Source organism: Pongo abelii, chromosome 8 (genome assembly GCF_028885655.2).
Source record: "Pongo abelii isolate AG06213 chromosome 8, NHGRI_mPonAbe1-v2.0_pri, whole genome shotgun sequence".
NCBI lineage: Eukaryota > Metazoa > Chordata > Mammalia > Primates > Hominidae > Pongo > Pongo abelii.
The window spans coordinates 133,380,782-133,401,543 of NC_071993.2; the positions used below are offsets into that span (position 1 = coordinate 133,380,782).

General features: G+C 40.7%; 1 protein-coding gene and 1 long non-coding RNA gene across 3 annotated transcripts in view; one reads left to right on the forward strand and one right to left on the reverse strand.

Moving 5' to 3' along the window:
• The window catches only part of ADAM12 (ADAM metallopeptidase domain 12), a 377,221-nt gene that overhangs the window by 277,894 nt on the left and 78,565 nt on the right, over positions 1–20,762 (reverse strand). The window lies entirely within an intron of this gene.
• LOC129048387 (uncharacterized) lies at positions 6,153–20,529 on the forward strand. The gene is made up of 4 exons (XR_008510701.2): positions 6,153–6,290; positions 17,274–17,399; positions 17,535–17,675; positions 20,086–20,529. It is a non-coding gene; the product is annotated as an uncharacterized LOC129048387 (long non-coding RNA).

The window sequence follows — 20,762 nt, forward strand, 5'->3', positions numbered from 1 at the left end:
GATTACAGGTGTGAGCCACTGTGCCCAGCCTTTTAAATATTTTTAAATGTAGTCGAGAAGAACTATCTTTTCAAAGTCATGCAAATTCATTTCTTCCCCCAAACACATCTTTTGTGAGGGACACACACCCCTGTTCCCTCAGCTGTTCTCCCTACCGCATGGTTACAGACCAGCCTTTTTCTATATGCTGCTCTGGAAGCATGTCACAGACTTCTTAAAATGTAACCATGGTTGGAGTATTTCAGATATGAGCCACCTAATTTAGAGTTCACTGAGACCCCATGTTTCCATTTCTGTACCTTCAAGGTCTACAAATCCAGTCCAGGAGTACATTCACTTGTCATCTAAAATGACCCCTCACTCTTTTTAATATGAACTGCTATTATACCAGGTTTCCCTATCGGGGATCTGCTTAGCTAGTTTTTTGCTTGTTTGTTTGAACTGCAGGCCTTTTCATTTTACCTAACAACTTATTCTATGAATTTTGACACACAGTTCCAACCTATTGAGGACTTTTAAAGCTGGGATTCCTTCAGCCAAGCTGGTAGCCGCCTGGGGCTGTTCTAGGTTTATTAAAGCATGAGATGCTGGTGTTGGTGAGATGTCAAGAAATGGGCACTTCCATGCACAGCTGGTAAAAGTGCAAATTGGTATAGCTTTCCATAAGGCAGTCTGGAAACAGTTTTCCTACTCCTTAAAAATGTGCATAGCTTTGATTCAAACAATTCCACTTCTAAGAAATCATCTAAAGGAAATAACTAGAAAAGTATGCACAGATATAAGCAGAAAGACATTCAGCATAATTCACAGTGAAGTCAGAAAACACCTCTTCTATGTCCACCTCACAGCAATGGTTAAAAATAAAAAAAAAATAAGTGCCTGTAATCCCAGCGCTTTGGGAGGCCAAGGCAGGAGGATCACTTGAGGACAGCAATTCGAGACCAGCCTGGGCAACATAGCGAAAACCCATCTCTACAAAAAATTTTTAAAAATATATTAGCCAGGCTTGGTGGCATGTGTCTGTAGTCTTGGCTACTCAGGAGGCTGAAGCCAGGAGGATCACTTGAGCTCAAGAGTTTAAGGCTGCAGTGAGCTAGAATTGTGCCACTGCACTCCAGCCTGGGTGAGGGAGCAAGGCCCTGTCTCAGGAATGAAAAACAACAAAACAACATGGGAACCACATGATGTGATAGTCCACAGTCATTAAGCTGATGGTACATAAATGGAGGGGTTTTGCTTCTGGTAATGACAGTTTGAGTCATTTAGACCTAACTTCCCACCAAAAACAACTAGAAAAGCTGGGGAAAATATACAAAAATGGTATTTGAAAGCAATGTAGCATTTCCAAAGTAATAAAGTATTATGGGACCATGACCCAGATGGAGAAGAAAACAGAAGGTATGATCCCAAAATGGGGAGGTAACTATCCCACTCAAGGAATCTGCAGCTATTAGGAGAGGCAGCTGAGAGGCCAAAAAAACCTCACCAGAACTTCCCACAGACTCAAAAGGCAAGGAAGACAAAACCCAGAAATGAGGGCCTGCGAAGAGGCAGTATTGATAACTCCCCACTCCAGGGTTTGGGTTGGGATCTCAAAATGCTATACCCAAGGAAAGAGGGTGAATGAGAAGTAGATCAGTCTTCACAAAGCCTGAGACCTGTTCAGTCACTGATCACAAGTGCCCCTAGCTTAGGCACCAACCATATGACATCATCTAGTGGCTCAATTTTTCTTTAAGCTGCCCATATACGATGTCTGACACTCCAAAAATAACCAGGCATAAGTGAACACCGAGAAGATACGACTGAAATACAAGAAAAAAACCACAGGCAATAGAAACTGGCCTATAGGAGATGCAGTTAAAGGAACTCAGAAGCAGAATTTAAAATTTAAAATGCCACACTTCATATATGTTCAAGAAATTGAAAAACAGAAATGTCAACAGAGAACTAGAGCCACATGGAAATTCTAAAAACTGGAAAATACAACTCAATGAATAGGTTCAATGGCATTTTAAACACAGCTGAAGGAAGAAATCATAGAGTGAAAAATCGGTCTGAAGAAAATATGCAGGACAAAAGCATAAAGAGATAAAAGGCTGGAAAATTCAGAAAAAAGCTTCAGAGATATATGGGACATGGTGAAAGGTATATGTAATTAGAGACCCAGCAAAGGAGGTAAGAGAAAACCTCAGAAGCAATATTTGAAGAGAAAATAAGAATTTTTCAAAATTGGGAAGAGATATCAAGTCACATACTTTTATAAAAAAATCATGAATCCGAAGTATTATAAATGAAAAAGAAAAGCCACACCTAAATGAATCATAGTAACGTTGCTGAAAAACAAAGAAAAGAAACATGAGGTATATTAAAAAGAGCAATAGTAATTGACAAATGACATCACAGAAGACAAAAGAATACACTATATGGTTCAAAGAAAACAATTGTCACCTAAAGTTCTGTATCATTAAAATTGAAAATGAAATATCCTTTAAAAAATGAAATATCCTTAACATTAAAGGTGAAAGAAAGATATTTTCAGACAAGCAAAAATTGAGAGAATTCAGCAGCCGCAGATTGCATTAAAGAAATACTAAGGACTTTTCTTCAGGCGAGAGGAATATTACTTTTGACAGCTGCTTGGAGATTGTATGACGGAATGAAGTGGTAAGGTTAACATGTGGGAACCTCTAAATGAATATTAAAGGCATAGTACAACAATGAGAAAGAGAGGAGGTAAACAGAACCCAGTGAATAAGTTTACAAAAGTTTAAACACAGCACATATCCACTTTCAATGCCTTCATTTCCAGGAACATATTTTTTAACTGGAAGAAGATTCCATGACCCCAAGCCTCGGCATGCCTGCCTGGAACTTCAGTCACTAGGGATTTAGCCCAGATTTCTTCTGGCTACGTCCATTTTATTCTTTTCTCTCATTTTTTCAACAAATCTGTTGAGCATCTATTATGGGCAAGGCACTATACAGAGTTCTGGGACCACAGAGATGAAGACACTCATTTTATAGGTGAAGAAGGAAAACTCAGAGAAGTTCAGCAACTTGCCCAAGGTTACCTGGCTCCTACGTGGCAGAGCCAAACCCTGGATCTATTTCCTTGCCATGAATTTTTTACTAAGCAACCTTGACTCCCCCCCACTAAAAAATCACATACATGAATGCTCATGTTGAATTTACCCATATTACTCTCTAATATTTTATTGCTATTACCATTCAGCTGTTTTTTTTTGTGTTTTAACAGTCTCACTCTGTTGCCCAGGCTACAGTGCAGTGGTGCAATGTTGGCTCACTGCAACCTCCACCTCCTGGGTTCAAACAATTCTCCTGCCTCAGTCTTCCAAGTACCTGGGATTATAGGTGCCCACCACCACACCTGGCTAATTTTTGTATTTTTAGTGGAGACAGGGTTTCGCCATATTGGCTAGGCTGGTCTCGAACTCCTGACCTCAGTTGATCTGCCTGCCTCAGCCTCCCAAAGTGCTGGGATTACACGGGTGAGCCACCTGGCCCAGCCCCACTCAGCTTTTTTTCTCTGACATCCTCATATCACTGTCAATCTCTTCACCATCTTCGAAGTATTTCTTTTCTCTTTCTTTCCTATTATTTTTACCTTTGTAGAATAAAAATATCTTGAATTCATAAATGGATCATGTGACCTTCTATTTCTTAAGATGCGAGCATGCAACATTCTGCAGTTAGGAGAATCCCATTGGAATTTTCAACCATTTAATGATGCTACCCAAATCATACACAGCTACTGTCCTCTTGCCCTGGCCAAGAACTGGGGTCAGGGTCAAAACTAAAGCTCTAATGTGGCCCAGGAAAGAAGGAAGGAGGCTACTGCTTTGCTCTACCTGCCTGACCCCATCCCACCTGACAGGACCTGGGCACTGGTCCCCCACTGATAAACAAGGGGGAAGAGGCCAATTTTGATACTATCCATGGGGCTCTGCAGCCAGACCACTCTTCCTTCCTTCTTCCCCTTACCAAATTCAGTACCTCCAAGCTAAGAGTTATCCTCCTAAACCCTGGCAATAACTTCTGCATATAGCTGCATTACTGTTTAAAAACTTGCAGGGAAAATTCTATCTATATAGCAATAATCAATCATGGGTGTATAGATAATTTATGGCCAAGACACATTGTAAAAAGATGTTTTTTTTAAATGAAAGTACTGTTTCATTATCTCTGCTATTAACATAATAGCCCAATTTTATTTACCACAGAACTTATTACCATAGGACCTCACTTTTCTTTTTTTAATTAATAGGAAACACAAAAACCTGACCCTACTGGAGAATAAAATTCTGCACAAAAAAATTAATGTAACCTTTGAAACCCTGACGTAAAAGTCTACGTAGGTTGAGTGCGTTAACTCTTCCCATGTCCAAAGATTAACATTGCTAGAGTATTCCACAAGATTCCACTAGTATACTATGATGAAAAAGACCAACTTCTAAGGCAGCTCGAAGCTTTCTGTCCTCAGGTCTTTTCAGTTTGATTTGCTTAATGTAAAATAAGTATTCAAAATAAGCAACTACTTAAATAGGTTGGTCGAAATCAGTGGTTCCAACTTGGGGCAATTTTGCCCTCCAGGGAACATGTGGCAATGTCTAGGGACATTTTTGCTTGTCTCAACAGGGTGAAAGATACTACTGGCATCCAGTGGGTAGAGTCCAGGGATGCTGCTAAACATCGTACAATGCACAGGACACTACCCTCCCTCTCCCTGGCAAAGAATAACCCAGTCCAAATGTTAACAGTGTCATCATTAAGAAACCCTGGTTTAAATTTTTCTTCTTGAATAGCTGTATTTAACCAGATGGTCTATAACCTTGTAAGTGCTAACAACACACTGGCTTACATAGCTCCCACCCTTGTTATTTTATTTATATATGCAAACAGATGTGTTATGTTCTTTTTAAGACCACCTTTGAATGGAAGAAAACTTGCCAAAATGTAATTACATTCAATCTATGTCAGGGTGAATGTAGTTTCATTCAGTCCCCAAATGAAGACATATTGGAAATTAGGTGGCAGTGCATTTAATATGGGGAGGTTTCCTGAGAGTTAGGTCTTCAGTTCTTGTTTAAAGGAAGAATAAGGAAAGAAGAAGCTCCACATTTCTAGGTTAAATGAGGAACATGGGGGTAAGGGGTGGGGTGGCTGACATAGCTGAATCAGTGGATTTTTGGAGAAGAAGGTTGTATTTATAGGAGGTCAAGACTTGTAGGATGTGACCAGCTGGTAAGAAGCTTTGAGGATGATCATCAAAGGTTATATTTAATCCCAAGCAATAAAAAGGCAGCGACCATTACGAGTCCATTGAGAAATACTCAGAAGACAAAAACACATTGGTCTACTCTCTTCCCATCCAGATTGCAGACATCTCCCTTTATACATACTCTTACATCCTCCCTAACTTCCAGGCGTAGTTAATACTCTGCCTCCTTAAATCATAATTTATACTCTGAGCCTGGGGCCTAATTACTTAATCTTTTTAAATTCATGGAACATATATGGGTAGCATGTATCATGACCGTGGGACAGCTTGAGCCACTTCATAAAACTTTCAAGTCCAAATCGTATACAAAAACATCCTGGTCTTATCTAAAATTTCGACATTCTCTGGAGAAACAATCTTTAGTGTGTTCTCCAGAGGGATTCTCAGGGTCATCCAATTCTGATGCTTAAATCAAATAATCATTTGGCTTTCTCTCTTTGTTCCTCAAACCCCACCAACCCCACCCCCAGGGTTTTGTCCGTCCAAACTGTTCATTTTGCTTCACCATGTCTGTTTCTGTGCCAAATTCTGCAAGTTAAGCCTTGAGCCTTTGGACTATCCTTCTACAAGATGGGGGCTCAGATTAAATTCTCACTAACTTGTTCCTGTTGTGATCCCAGATGTGCTTCTAATCTGTGTTCCTTTTGTGTGTGATCTCAAGGCATTTGGACTAAAAATGGAAAGTCAGCATTTTTTAGAAAGTAATTGGTCTTTTATTATACGATACTTTGAATGCGATCAATGTGTTTCGGCAAAAACAGAAATGATGACGAGAAGAAAGAAAGAAGAACACGGATAGATGGGAAGATTTCACCCCTTTTGTGAGGACACTTAGGATAATGAGCAGGGGTCTAAGCTACAGGAGGGTGGAAGGGGAGGACGTCTGAAGAGCTTGAAGTGATCTCTACAAGTTTAAAACAAAAGCACAGTTGTCTCCTGTCTAGAGTCAGTTTGTATTCAACTGTTTTTTAAAAGGAAACCACCAATGGTGAGGATGTTTCATTATGCTAAATTATAAATCACTCCTGAAAAATAACATTTAGAAAGAAAGGAAAAGGTTTTGGAAATAGGCTACACACACCATTACCAGAATTGTGTCATTTCAGAATGATAAATGCCTTAACTGTGTGTATTTTTGAGGCATAATGCAGTAAAGACTTTAGTACTTCCAATTTTCACTAGTTGAGCACAATGGCAGTGACACCAGAAAAGAAGTGACTTTTATAAGAAGGAAACAAAGGAAGAGGGGGCATGGTTTTGGAACAGGCTGGGCATTAAGGATAAAAAAGAACTCAAGTATGGAGCAAAGTGGGGAGCTGGGTGCCTGGGAGGACACTGACACCCAGAGGAAAATAAGGGAGAGAGGGCTGATTTGATCATTTTTGATATTTGATGTGTTAAACATTTTTACCTACTTGAAAGTAGTGTTTAAGTACAATGTGATCCATTGCTGTTTCGGGAAGCATTGATATTCCTTTTTACATGTGTAAAATCCCCATTCATCACTGGGAGCTTTCAATCCTTTTGGTATTTCCAGTTGCTCATACTATCCTATGTATATCACCAATGTAACAACAGTTGTTTTTATTGCTGCTGTCATTGTGCTGGAAAAGCGCAAACATGTTTGTACAGCTTCCTAAGCAAAACTGTCATTTTCCCTTTTATTAAATTGGTTGTTTGTGATTAGTGGGAAGAGTTAAATCTCTGTAGAAATCCTATTAGAAAGAGTAATGTAATAGCCTGTATAGGGATCCCAGTCCATTTCCCAAGACATGTCATTAAATTACTTTCCAAGAGGAGAAGATTCACGCAGAGCATTCAGGGCAATTAAGAAAATCACCCTATTCCTGGCTCTTGGGCATTTTTGAAGTGAGATATGCTTTGAGCAAAACCAGGGAATGTGGTAAAGGAAAATAATTTTTGCACAGCCTTTAGAAGGTCACAGGACAGGGAAACAAGCAATATGTTTGAATCCTGGCCTAGCCACAGAGCAGCTTTGAGACAGATTAACCCTGCATAGCAAAGCCTCTCTTTACCTGTGGTGGGTTTAGCTTCCTTAATCCATTGTAAGGTGATGCCTCACCTTGTTTGTCCTAATTGTGAGAACACCATCATATTATACACCGAATTGGCTGGTTCACAGAAGGGCAAAGATCCTAGACTGAAGATATTTTTAAATTCTCCCACTGTGGTATACTATTATTTGACAGTAGACTATGAATACATTATAGAACCATACTATAAATTTCACAGCCTTTCTCGATAAGACCTCCTCCAGAGATTAAGCTGTAATACTTTAACACATCCATCAAATATGATGCATTAATGTCTCTCCTATGCATTTAGAATGGTGTTACTTATGCATCATCCTTGGGAGAATTGAGAAAGACACTCAATCATTTTTCTCTGTCTTCTGTGATTACCATGAAACACTCTAAGAAAGGCCGTGCCTTACACCAACACCCAAAAGTAATAAATAAGTTAACAAATAAATAATACAATAGAGACAAAGAGCTAAGAAACTAACATATAGAAAACTAGAATACTGATTTTTTAAAAATCCAAAACCAGGTAACAAAAAGGAACTGAAAGAAGGAAGGAAGGAAGGAAGGAAGGAAGGAAGAAAGGGAGGGAGGGAGGGAGAAAAACAAAAAACTCAAACAGATGGAAAAATAGAAAATAAAGAACAACAACTTCAAAAAAGCCAAACATATTAATAATTACATTAAAGATAAATGATCTAAATACTCCAAAATAAAAGGCAGAGATGGTCACAGGCAGTGAAAAAGGAAGACTTAACTACATGCTGTCAGCAAGAAACCCACTATAAGTATAACAATGCATATAGATTAAAACTGAAAGAGCAAAGAGCAGTAAATGATATATTATAGAAGATGAAATACTATTCGATAAATTGGACTTCAAAATTTTAAAATACTGCTGATCAAAATACACCATTAAGAAAATATAAAGTTAAGCCACGGTGTTGAAGAAAATATTTGCTACACAATTGACTTGTATCCAGAATATATAAAGAACTGTTAACCACCCAAGAATTTAAATAACCCACTTAAAAATGGGTAAAAAAAAATCTGAATATTTACAAAAACAAAAAATATAATGGCAAACAAGTTCCATGTAAACATGGTCAACTTCACGAAATATCAGGGAAATGTGAACTAAAACCACAATGAGATACCCATACCCATCCATTACAATGGTTGAGATTAAGAAGACTGAATATACCAAGTGTAAATTATAAATCACCACTGACGTATAATGTGTACATACCTTGGTGAGGATAGAAACAATAGAACACATATATATTTCTGGTGGGAAAGTAAAATGGTAGACTTTGGGAGACAATCTGACAATTTCTTAGAAAGCTAAACACTTGCAACAGGAATTCCACCCCTGGGTATATTCCCAAATGAAATAAAAATATATTTCTACACAGTGACTTACACAGAGTTAATTAAAACAGCTTTATTATTAAAAGCTCAAAACTTGAATCAACCCAAATATCCATCAACAGGGGAATGTATGAGCAAACTGTGGAATATCCAACAATGAGTTACTACTCAAGCAATAACAAGAAATGGACTACTGATACCAACAACACAGATGAATTTCAAAAGCACTATGTTAATCAAAAGGAGCAAGACACAAAAGAGTACAATCATATGATTTCGTACATATGAGTTTCTAGAAGAGACGAATCTAATCTTTAGTGATATAAAACAGATTGGTGGTTACTTGAAGCCAGAGTTGATAAAACAGACTGATTGAAAAGGAACACTACAAAGGAACTGACTATGAAGAAATATTTTTGGGATGAGGGAAATATTTAATGTCTTGATTTGGGTGATGGTTACGTGGGTGTATATACCTGTCAAAATTCATTAAACTTAAACTGTCCACTTATGTGTATTTTATCTTTTCATTGTTTTACTTCAAAGTTTATTTTTACAAAAATCTCCACTGTTATATGGTTTTCTCTCTTTTTAGTTCTACAAATTTTTATGGTACACATTTTGAAAATATTCTAAAGGAAGTGTTTCAGACTGAAGGAAAATGATACTGAGTAGAACTATGACCAGGCTAGTAGATTCATTTCTTTATTATGAGATATGACTATCTATTTCTCATCAAACTTCCTGTCTTAAATTGACTATATTTAATACTGTTACAGTTGGTCAGCTTTATTTTGATGTGTTTGCATGGCATATATATTTTTCTGTCCTTTTACTTGATTCCTGTAGGAAGTTCTATATTTATATATACTTCATTTCTGTATGTATTGACATTTAAAGTGTATCTCTTGTAAATCATATACAGGGAGTTTGGTTTCTTAACTCCATCTGATAATCCTTGTTTTTTAATTTTTCCATTTAATTTTACTATAATTCCTGCAGAGCTGGGTTTAAGTCTGGTATCCTTCTACTTATTTTCCTGTGTATTAGTATTTTATTTTTCCTTTGTTTTTTAAAATAAATTTTATATTTTTATTATTCCATCTTTCTCCTACAACAGCTTCTTATATCTTATTGTTATCCCTTCAGTGCCTACTTTGGAGATCAAAATGAGGATCCTAGACTTATTATTAAGTTAGTATCTTTACTGTTTTCAGAATATGCAAGAATATTATAATAGTTGAGCTCTATTTGTTCCTCCCTTTGTGCTACTTGTATTTTACTTATCCATATGTTGTAAAGCCCTAAATATCTTGCATTATTGTTTTAAAGAGTTAATACTGTTATATTTACCAATATGTTTACATTCTCATGCTTTTTCTGCAGTTCTATGCTTCTATCTGGCATCATTTTCCTTCAACCTGAAGGACATCCTTTCATAGTTCTTACAGTTTGATTCTGTTAGAGATGAATTTTATCACCTGCTTTTGGTTTTTAAATATGTTTATTTTTCCTCCATTTTTAAGAGTATTTTCTCCGAGTTTGAATTCTGCATTGGCAGTTTTTCTTACATCTTGACCTTCCAAGATATCTTTCCATTTTCTTCTGGCTGTTTCTATTGAAATGTCACCCACCAGTCTTAACTTTGCTCCTTTGAAAGTCTTTTTTCCTCTGAATGTTTAATAGATTTTCCCTTGGACTTTGACTTTCAACAGTTTGATTATCACGGGCTCAGATGAAGTTTTCTTTGCATTTATTCTAACTGGGGCTAAATGAGTTTGAAATTATGAATTAACTATCAGTCATAACTTTTGAAAAATTCTCAGCCATTATCTTCTTAGACATTGCTTCTTTCCTAGTCTCTCTCACTCCTTTCCTTATAGGATTCCAGTTATATGTAGTTACACTTTTCACTGTTCCATGTGGCTTCTGTGCTGTGTTCTGTTCCTTCCATTCACGTCTACTGTGTTTCATGTCTATTGATCTGCCTTCAAGTTCACTATTCCCAACAACTTCTGTTTCCATTCCAATGAGTACTTAATTTTAGATACTGATCGTATTATTCAGTTATAGAATCATATTTGTAGAATCCAGGTCACTATTGAAATTCTGCATATTTTTCTCCATTTCAGAGATTTTGTTTTTTGTTTTTGCTTTTTTACCACACCAATCCTAATTAGCTTCAAGTCCTTCTCAGCTAATTTCAATATTTATATCATTGGTGGCTCTGTTTTTTTCTCTTGATTGTCAGTCACCGTTTCCTGCCTGCCTTTTTTTGAGATGGAGTCTTGCTCTGTCACCCAGGCTGGAGTGCAATGGCACAATCTCCGCTCATTGCAACCTCTGCCTCTGGGGTTCAAGAGATTCTCATGCCTCAGCCTCCCAACTAGCTGAGATTCCAGGCATGCACAACCACACCCGACCATTTTTGTATTTTTTTTCTTTTCTTTTTTTTTTCCAAACAGAGTCTCACTCTGTTCTGTTGCCCAGGCTGCAGTGCAGTGATGCGATCTCGGCCCACCACAACCTCCGCCTCCCAGGTTCAAGCGATTCTCCTACCTTAGCTTCCTGAGTAACTGGGACTTCAGGTGCATGCCACCATGCCCAGCTAATTTTTGTATTTTAGTAGAGACAGGGCTTCACTATGTTGGCCAGGCTGGGGAATTTTTGTATTTTTTGTAGATACAGGGTTTCGCCATGTTAGCCAGGCTGGTCTCAAACTTCTGACCTCAAGTGATCTGCCTGCCTTGGCCTCCCAAAGTGCTGGAATTACTTGCATAAGCCAGCATGTCTGGCCCTCATGCCTGCTTTTGAAAACATGTCTAGCTACTTTTTATTTTATGCTAGACACTGTGTATGGCAGTGTCATAAAGGATCCAGAAGATTTTCCCACCAGGGAGAGTACAGCCTTTCATCTGTAGGAAAATTGGACTTATGTGATCAGTCTCTCACTTGCCAGGAATTGAGCTGGGTCAGGGCTGGGTTGCACTTTTAGTAAGGCTCAGTCCAAGACTTAGTAAGGCTCATCCTCAAGGATGATTCCTTGACGGTGACCATCCTAGGCTTTTAATTTAGGGTCTGGAGTATCTGTCTTTTTGGCCCCCAAACACTACAAAAGACTACAGATGAAGTTCAGTTCTATCTTTTGGAAACTAGAAGCATACTCTTTAGCTTTCTTGCCCATGCAACTTGGGCAGGAAACATGACATGGGAGACTAGTTATGTGTTTGTTGCAAGCCCCATTCCTCTTGCTGGACCTTGTTAGTTATGTGTTTGTTGCAAGCCCCATTCCTCTTGCTGGACCTTGTCTCCCAAGTTACCAGCAGATTGTGGAAGATTTCACTCTGCCTTTCTCACCCAGTACCTCAGCCTCCTAAATGATGTCAGAAATTATATGTACATTTATACTACTTTTTCAAGCAAACTTTCAACACAAGTCTTCTCTTTTTTCACTATTAATACTTTAAACATCATTATAGACATATTGCTTTTACTATTGACTTACTTAATATTGTTTGATAGCATAAAAGCAAACTTTTACACAGCCACTATTTAAAATTAACTCAAATCTTGAGTAAGTGATGTTTTGACTATTTTTTCAAATTTTGATTTTCTATTTGAGGAAATGCCCTCAAACTATATCTTAGAAGTTTAAAAATATTCACTGCAAGTTGGCCGATGCCTGGTGTGCTTTGTGGTAGAAGACAACTGAACATCTCATCTCAGATAAGAGGCATTATCATCTCATAGTTAGCAACTGCAAGTAACAGCTGTGATATGTTGGAGACCCTTTAATATCATATCCATTGTTGAAGGTCAGATCTTATCCCTTACCAGTCCAAGAATGATGTATGTGTCAGCTGTCATGAAGCCCCTTCTGGGACAAGTGGAGAGATGCATTTATGCAACTGAGTAGATATCTGCCATTTTTGTCTGCTTGCCTTCTATTCTCCTCTTATATCATCCCAGAACCCAGAGTTATTTTGGGGAACCACGGTTTTCCCACCCAGTCCTTGTGATTTTGGTGGACTATCTCCTTTCCCCTGTGCCAAAAGTGGACACATGGCCCAGGCTTGGCCAATCACTGACCTTTTGGCTACATTGATCATTTCAAATGAGGGCACATGACCTAAATGAGATCTCAGAGACTCTATTTGAGGACTTCTATTTACATCATTGAGGAAGACAATGGTTGCAGCTGGGGTTGCTGGGAAGGGGAGACAAGACTGTAGCTGTTGGCAGCCATCTTGGCATGACAAAGGTCAGCTCTCTCTGAGGGCAGAGACAACAGAAAGAATAAATTCCAGTCTTCGGAACACTGGTTGAGTCCCTGGAGTCTGTCATATCTAAAGCCAGAAAATGCCGCTGGGCTTTTGGGTATTGTAAACAGAAAACAAATTCCAATTTAGCATAAGCCGGCTTTAGTTTTCTGCCACTCATAACCAAGAGTTGATTTATTAGGTGATTCTTACTAATGGATCATCATTCTCAGCCAGACTTCATTCCAAGAAAAAAGGGCTAGAATGATGCATCGGGTCCGGAAAATGAAGATAAAATTAAAGTGCTCCTATTGCATTACACTGAGTGGGAATCCATTCTTGGGAGTTGGCTCTGTCACAATGCAAATATGGACATCAATAAGCCACTAAGCTTTGGAGGAGAAGCAGAGAAATGCAGTTTTAGGGGCTGGACTAGCAGTTAGAGAGAATAGTTAAATAATCAGATTGAGATGATCTAAGACAGTTGTAAATATGGACTTGAGCCTTGCAAAATATTAGAACTGGAGGTAAAGATTTTGTGTCATGTTAACAGAAGCGATAGATGAAATGGGCCGGGTGCAGTGGCTCATGCAGGTAATCCCAGCACTTTGGGAGGCTGAGGTGGGCAGATTGCTTGAGGTCAGAAGTTCAAGACCAGCCGGGCCAACATGGTGAAACCCCATCTCTACTAAAAATACAAAAATTAGCCAGGCATAGTGGCATGTGCCTGTAATCCCAGCTGCTCAGGAGGCTGAGGCAGGAGAATCGCTTGAACCCAGGAGGCGGAGGATGTGCTGAGACAAGATTGAGCCACTGCACTCCAGCCTGGGTGACAGAGTGAGACTCTGTCTCAAAAAAAAAAAAAAGTGATAGATGATATTTTGGAGTATTCTGAAAGGGTCCAGAGAGGCAATGCAGTAAAAAAACAAGCAGACAGAAGACAGAACCTTGGGAGTTGCATACATTTAGAAGGCTGGTGGAGAACAGGAGTGGGAAAAGAAGCTAGTAGAGTGGTCAAAGGGGTCGGAGGAGAACAAGGCAAAACCTGGGACCAAGAAATCCAGGGGCAGCAGTTGCAAGTAAGAGAAAGAAATCACCAATGACAAATATCAATAATTAAAGACCCTAGAGAATGTAAGAGAAGCAAGGTATTTACCAAGGCATTATTGACCTTGCCAAAAGATGTTCCAAGCAAGTGGTAGGGTAGAACCGGGCTGCAATAGTTACACGGCAAAACCCATGGTACACAGCAGCCACTAAAAGCAATCAGCTGCCTCTGAGATGCCTGGTGGCTGAGGTAGGGGCAGAAAGGCAGGTGAGTGCAGAGGTAACAGTATGGAAACTGGAGTGCTGACTCTCAAAATTATGTAAATACCATTATATTGTTTTTAATTATAGATCACTGTGTGGGATGTGTCTCATTATCACTGGGAAGGTACAAAAGAACTTTCTCAGTAAATAAAAGAAGGTTGTAATGCAGAGTAGCACAGGTACAGGGAAGTTATTAACATAGTCTCATAGCTGTTTGGTGAGAATGGGACCAAAATATGGAATCGTGCACTATGAGAGGGATGATACATTTTTGTTAAGCATTTATTGTGCAAGGGGACATGGTGGACACTAAGGAGTAGGAAAGAAGTTCCTGCCTTTAGGGAATGCCAGTCTTTATTAAGGGTTGTTGCAGGGAAAATCTCTAGGATACCTCCTCTGAGCTGAGCTAATACTAAATCTCCCACCCACCTTCTCAGTGGGTTATGGATCTTCCTCATTATACATACACACAAATACACACACACCACACACACACACACACACACATACCTGCATGCACACAAGCTGCATGAGATATACTCAAAGATTCCTCACTGTTTTTCTGAAACTTAAATTTAACCAGGCATCGTATATTTTATTTGGCAATGCCATATTCCACGCATGTTTGCTGAATAAATACAGAAGTATAACTGGGGCTGGAGTGGGAGGAGAAACCTGGGAGAGGAAAATAATTCTTTTTTAAACCTAATCTCCAAAAAACAGTTATAAAAAAGTAGCACAGTGCTTAGGGCAAAGCACTGGCAGAGCAGATGAGACCTTTGTGGCATAAGGAACATGTAGCTGGTCTCTGCCCCCGGTTCCTGGAACAGAACTTCTTCTTTTTTTTTTTTTTTTTTCTTTTATTATTATTATTATTATTATCATTATTATACTTTAGGTTTTATGGTACATGTGCGCAATGTGCAGGTAAGTTACATATGTATACATGTGCCATGCTGGTGCGCTGCACCCACCAACTTGTCATCTAGCATTAGGTATATCTCCCAATGCTATCCGTCCCCCCTCCCCCCACCCCACAACAGTCCCCGAAGTGTGATGTTCCCCTTCCTGTGTCCATGTGTTCTCATTGTTCAATTCCCACCTATGAGTGAGAATATGCGGTGTTTGGTTTTTTGTTCTTGCGATAGTTTACTGAGAATGATGATTTCCAGTTTCATCCATGTCCCTACAAAGGACGTGAACTCATCATTTTTTATGGCTGCATAGTATTCCATGGTGTATATGTGCCACATTTTCTTAATCCAGTCTATCATTGTTGGACATTTGGGTTGGTTCCAAGTCTTTGCTATTGTGAATAATGCCGCAATAAACATACGTGTGCATGTGTCTTTATAGCAGCATGATTTATAGTCCTTTGGGTATATACCCAGTAATGGGATGGCTGGGTCGAATGGAATTTCTAGTTCTAGATCCCTGAGGAATCGCCACACTGACTTCCACAAGGGTTGAACTAGTTTACAGTCCCACCAACAGTGTAAAAGTGTTCCTATTTCTCCACATCCTCTCCAGCACCTGTTGTTTCCTGACTCAGGAGCCCACCAAGAGTCACCTTATTAGAACAAAAGACATTCCTGTCACCCAAGAAATTACAGGGGTTTTAGAAGTTCTGTTCCAGGTTGGCAATCATTAAAAAGCCTGGAACAGAACTTCTAAAACCCCTGTAATTTCTTGGGTGACAGGAATGTCTTTTGTTCTAATAAGGTGACTCTTGGTGGGCTCCTGGATGGGGGCTGGTCACCAGAAAGACTGAGCCATGATTAGAAGCCGGGAACTTCCAGCCCACCCCCATCCTCTGGGGAGGGGAGAGGAGCTGGAGCTGGAGTTAAAAATCGATAATGCCAAAGTGATGAAGCCTCCATAAACATCCTGAAAAGAGGAGATACAGTTTTCGGAGTGGTAAACACATCCACGTGCCAGGAGGGTGGCGCACTGCAACTCCACGGGGACAGGAGCTCCTACGCTCAGGACCCTCCAGACCCTGCTCTATAGGCACCTCTTCATCTGGCTGCTCATCGGTGTCCTTTACCATGTATTTTATAATAAAGTAGCAAGACTAAGTAAATAAGTGAGTCCCGAGTCATTATAGCAAATTATTAAGCCTGACAAGGGGGTCATGGGACCCCCTCACTTGTAGCCAAGTCAGAGAGAAGTGTGGGTCACCTGGGGACCCTCTATTTGCAATTGGCGTCTGAAGTGGGGCATCTTGTGGGATGGAACCCTTCGCCTGTGGGGTCCGTGCTAACTCCAGGTAGTCAGCATCATAATAGAACTATAGGACACCCAACTGGTGTCCAAAGCTGGAGAATTGGTTGGTGTGGAAAAAAAAAAAAAAACAACCCACATTTGGTGACCAGAAGTGAAGTGTAAGCGCCAAGGCCATGGTTTGTATTTTCTGTACAGCCGCAATGAGACAATGTGAGAAAGGCTGTGAGAAACCCATGGCAGAGCACCAGCAGGGGCCACAAGACGGGTGCAGAGGGAACCCAACAGTGGGGCCTTCCAGGCACACCTGCTCCTCCCCTCTCCAACACCTGGGTTCTGTCTTCCACAAGCTCCAGAACGGCAAGTCCTGAAGTGAGAACCTGGCCGTGCCTCTGGATGAATGTGACTTAATTTAGGTAGTTGTCTCCCTTCAACAAACCAAACACAAGAGGAGAAATGCTGTGTGTGGCTGGATGGTCCTGACTATGTGGTTAATGGGATATGGAAGCTGTGTGGTCAGTGGAGTCTGGGTGGCCAGGGAAAGCTTCAGGGAGGAGGCAGGCCTATGGGGAGCCTTCAAGGAGGAGGAGAACATAAATAGGCAGAAGTCTCTTCTTAGGTTCTAAATCTGAATTCGTTGTAATTAAACCTAAACACTAAGCCAAACACGATATCAAGATTGTGGCTGGCTTTATTAAATACTGTTTATGTTGTAGACTTTGCCCTTCTTCAGCAACAAGCAACTGCCTTCTCTTCTCTTGTTAGACAATGGTGCCATCAAACCCATGGACATCAGCACATCTTAGGCGCTGACAAACCAGGAACGATGCCCTCTCATCGCAGCCACATATGCACGTGAACATATGTGAGCCACATCGCCAAAGCTAACAGGTAGTTATGGTCAAGTCTTCAGATTCTGCAGTTTCTTCTTTTACTTTTCAGTAATACATTATTACTTACTTGCATAAATTAGCCATGTTGGTTCAGATGAAGAGACAACATCACACGTTGCTACTTTGCTTACAGTTTCTTTGGAGCAGAAATGCAGAGCAGCTTGGCTGAAAGGTCCCAGCCTGAGGGTCTCTCATGAGGGTGCAGTCATCACCTGAGCCTGCAGCTTGGCTGGGATGAAAGGACCCACTGCAAGATGGCGCCCTACTATGCCTGGTAAGTCAGCGCTGGCTGTCGGCTTTCCACATGGCATCTCCACAGGGCTGTTTAAGTATCTTCACGGCTCAGCAGCTGGTTTCCCCCACCAGTTGAGAGGGCCAAGAAACCAAGGTGAAAAGTACAATGTCTCTTATGACTTAACCTCAAGGTCACACACTTCTGCCTTCTTCTATTGGTGACCCAGACCAACCCTGCCTCACAAAGGAGAGGGCCTTGGAAGGGCAAGGATCACCTTGGAAGCCGGCTATCACAAAACCCTTGAATTCAACTTTCAAAATGCAAAGTATGAGGTCAAAGTCTCCTACCTGGGAAACAGAACATTTTAAGATCTCATAAGGATAGCCAGACATATAAGATGACCACATAAAAGGGTGGAAGAGAAGACATACACCTCATCAACACCACCTACTTCAAGGTGTGAGCCCCATCTATCCATCTGTCCATCTATCCATCCATCCATCTATCCATCTGTCCATCCGTCGATCTGTCTGTCTGTCTTCCCACCCGCCCATATATCCACCTATACACATATCACTGGTATTTATCACAGAAGCTTCTGTGGTGAACTCTAGGAAAAAGTGGTGAATAAAAAAGATAAGTCTCCCTCCTCATGGGATGGACAGTTAAGGCTGAAAGGTAGACATTAAACCAGGACATAAACAGATAAAGAAAATGGTGAGGCAGAGCATGTAAGAAACAAAGAATAATTACAGCAACCAACCGAGTGGGCATCTGCTTAAGTGAGATAATGAGGGAAGGAAGGCTTCCCTAAGGAAGGGGTTTTAAGGCAGAGATGAGAAGGGACTCATTCACCATGCAACTAGATGGGGTGCTGTAGGCACTCACGGATGGAGGTCAGGAACAGGTATTCCCAAGGATGTTCCCAGGGCTCTCCTGGACAAAAGCCAGAGGAGGAGCCAAGCCAGGAATCAGATGAGAAGCCAGGTGTGGAAGATGAGGCACCACCAACGAACTGAACAGGTTGGCAGGAGTAGCATGGTCTGAGGACTGCTGGAAGAGCTGAGGGTGGGGCAGGAAGCAAGCTTGGAGAGAGGGACATGGACGCAGGTCCCACAACCATGGGACAAGTAGCCAGCTCGATTGCTAGAGAGGAGACCAGATGTCCCTGGTGGGGTAGAGTGGAAACCAGCTGGGGATGCTGTGGGGTGAGGATATGGTATGAAGGGGGTGCTCCAAAGTGAGTTTCAATGCAGACAGAGTAGGGCACAGGGAGCGTTAGGGCTGCAGGTCAAAGTCTGGTGCCCTTTGGAACATCACCTCAATGGGGCCACACATTAAGAAGTTCTGCTTTGAATTTGGGACAAATTTTGGGAGCACCCTCCACTCATAAATGAGACACACTCAAATCAATCAAGAGATACAACATGGACATTTTCAGGAAAAAAAGATTTGCCTGAGAGCCCATTGTTTATATAAAATGTTCAATACTCTATTTTCAAACCTTGTCTAAAATTACACCCCTAAAATGTCACTTGACTACTCAGAAACCTTCAGTGGCTTCCCATTGCCTTCAGAATTGAAGTCAAGCCCCTAGCATGATATTCAGGGCCTTGTTTAATCTGAAAACTCCTCACCCCAACCCCAAATCTAGCTGGAATAGGTACTTAATAGTCACTTGCAAACATAAACAGAGGAGTGAAACTTGCCTCTCAGAGCACAGTCAATGCAGAGCCTCGTTCAAAACCCCTGCTATGAGGCTTTCTATGGAAGGAAAGGGAGAAGCGGGGGTTTCAGCAGACTGCCCCAGTTTGTACAGAAGCTAGGACTGGTAAGGTAATTAACGTTCCTTCTCATTTGAGCCTGAGATGCAGGGCAAGGAAACAGTAAGCATGCCGCTCCAAGTCACTGCATTTAAAATGAAACAGTTAAACTCATTTGCCGTCATGGTTGCAGGAGCTTCTTGAAAGGAGTTGCTCTGAGGTTAATCAGCACGATAGGCCAATTCTATGTGTGCTGAAATTCTTGGAATCTGAAAACATGGCAGTTGTAGCTGGTCAGCTTTCACTGAAAAATGTACATGTGTTGTCTTTGAGGGTATTTACTTAACTAAAGACGTACGTTTCCACAGCTTCTGGACATTTATTTTATAGGAAAAGATCTTTAAAGTTTCTCCAACTCATTTCCCCACCTGCCAACTCTGCTTGCCAGCTCTTTCCTCGTAATGCCTGCTGGAGCCAAAAGAACGTCTCCGTGTTCCTGTCTGTTATAACCAACAAAAATGCATCCAATCTTTTGTATTTGACTTAAGGATGCTGTTTCTGTCCTTTCCAACTGATGGCTCCTTATAACCCTGTCTGGGCAACTGAAGTATGTGGCATAAAAATCAGAATATTAGTTTAATCCTTGGAGCTGGGAGGATGACCAGTTTGTGTTTTGCCCATCACAGGCGTTTCCCATGGCAGCTGCATTCCCAGAAACACTTCCAGACTGAACCAGACGAGGCTCAGTACCTGCCAATGAAACAGCAGGCTGGAAAACTCAGTCTCTGGAGCTCCACCGAGACCGTTCTGGAGATCAACCTCACAAAGCTCCCTTCTCTTTTTACTTAAAACTGCAAGGCAAGGGTGTCTGTAGATGTGTGATTCTTCACTTTTCCACAGAAGATCCAGACATGAAAATCGCAGGACAGCAAATGCCCACTCTAAATGCTCTTTATAAGCAAAGACACAGACACGGGCAGCCAGCGTCTGGCTGACCGACAGCTCCCCGAGATCCAATGTATTCCCACGAAGTCCACTTATGAGATTTGCCTGTGTCAAGGAACACTAAAACCATCAATAACTTTTGGCAATGCAAACGCATTCCTATTAGCTGAATAGGCACGACCAGAGATTATATGCCCCCATGGTCTTGTTTTGAACTATAAAAGAAGGAGCTGGATTTCAAAGGAGATATGATAGAATTTTTTACCCCTGGTGGGCTCTTAACTCTTCCTTATGTTTGTAGTGCAGGAGGAGTTAACATTTCTAAGAGTTCTGTTTGAGCAAGTTGCAAAGTAGCTCTGAAATGAAATGGCCAGTTTTAATGCAATTTTTAAAAGGGCAAAATATCTCTATCACTTAG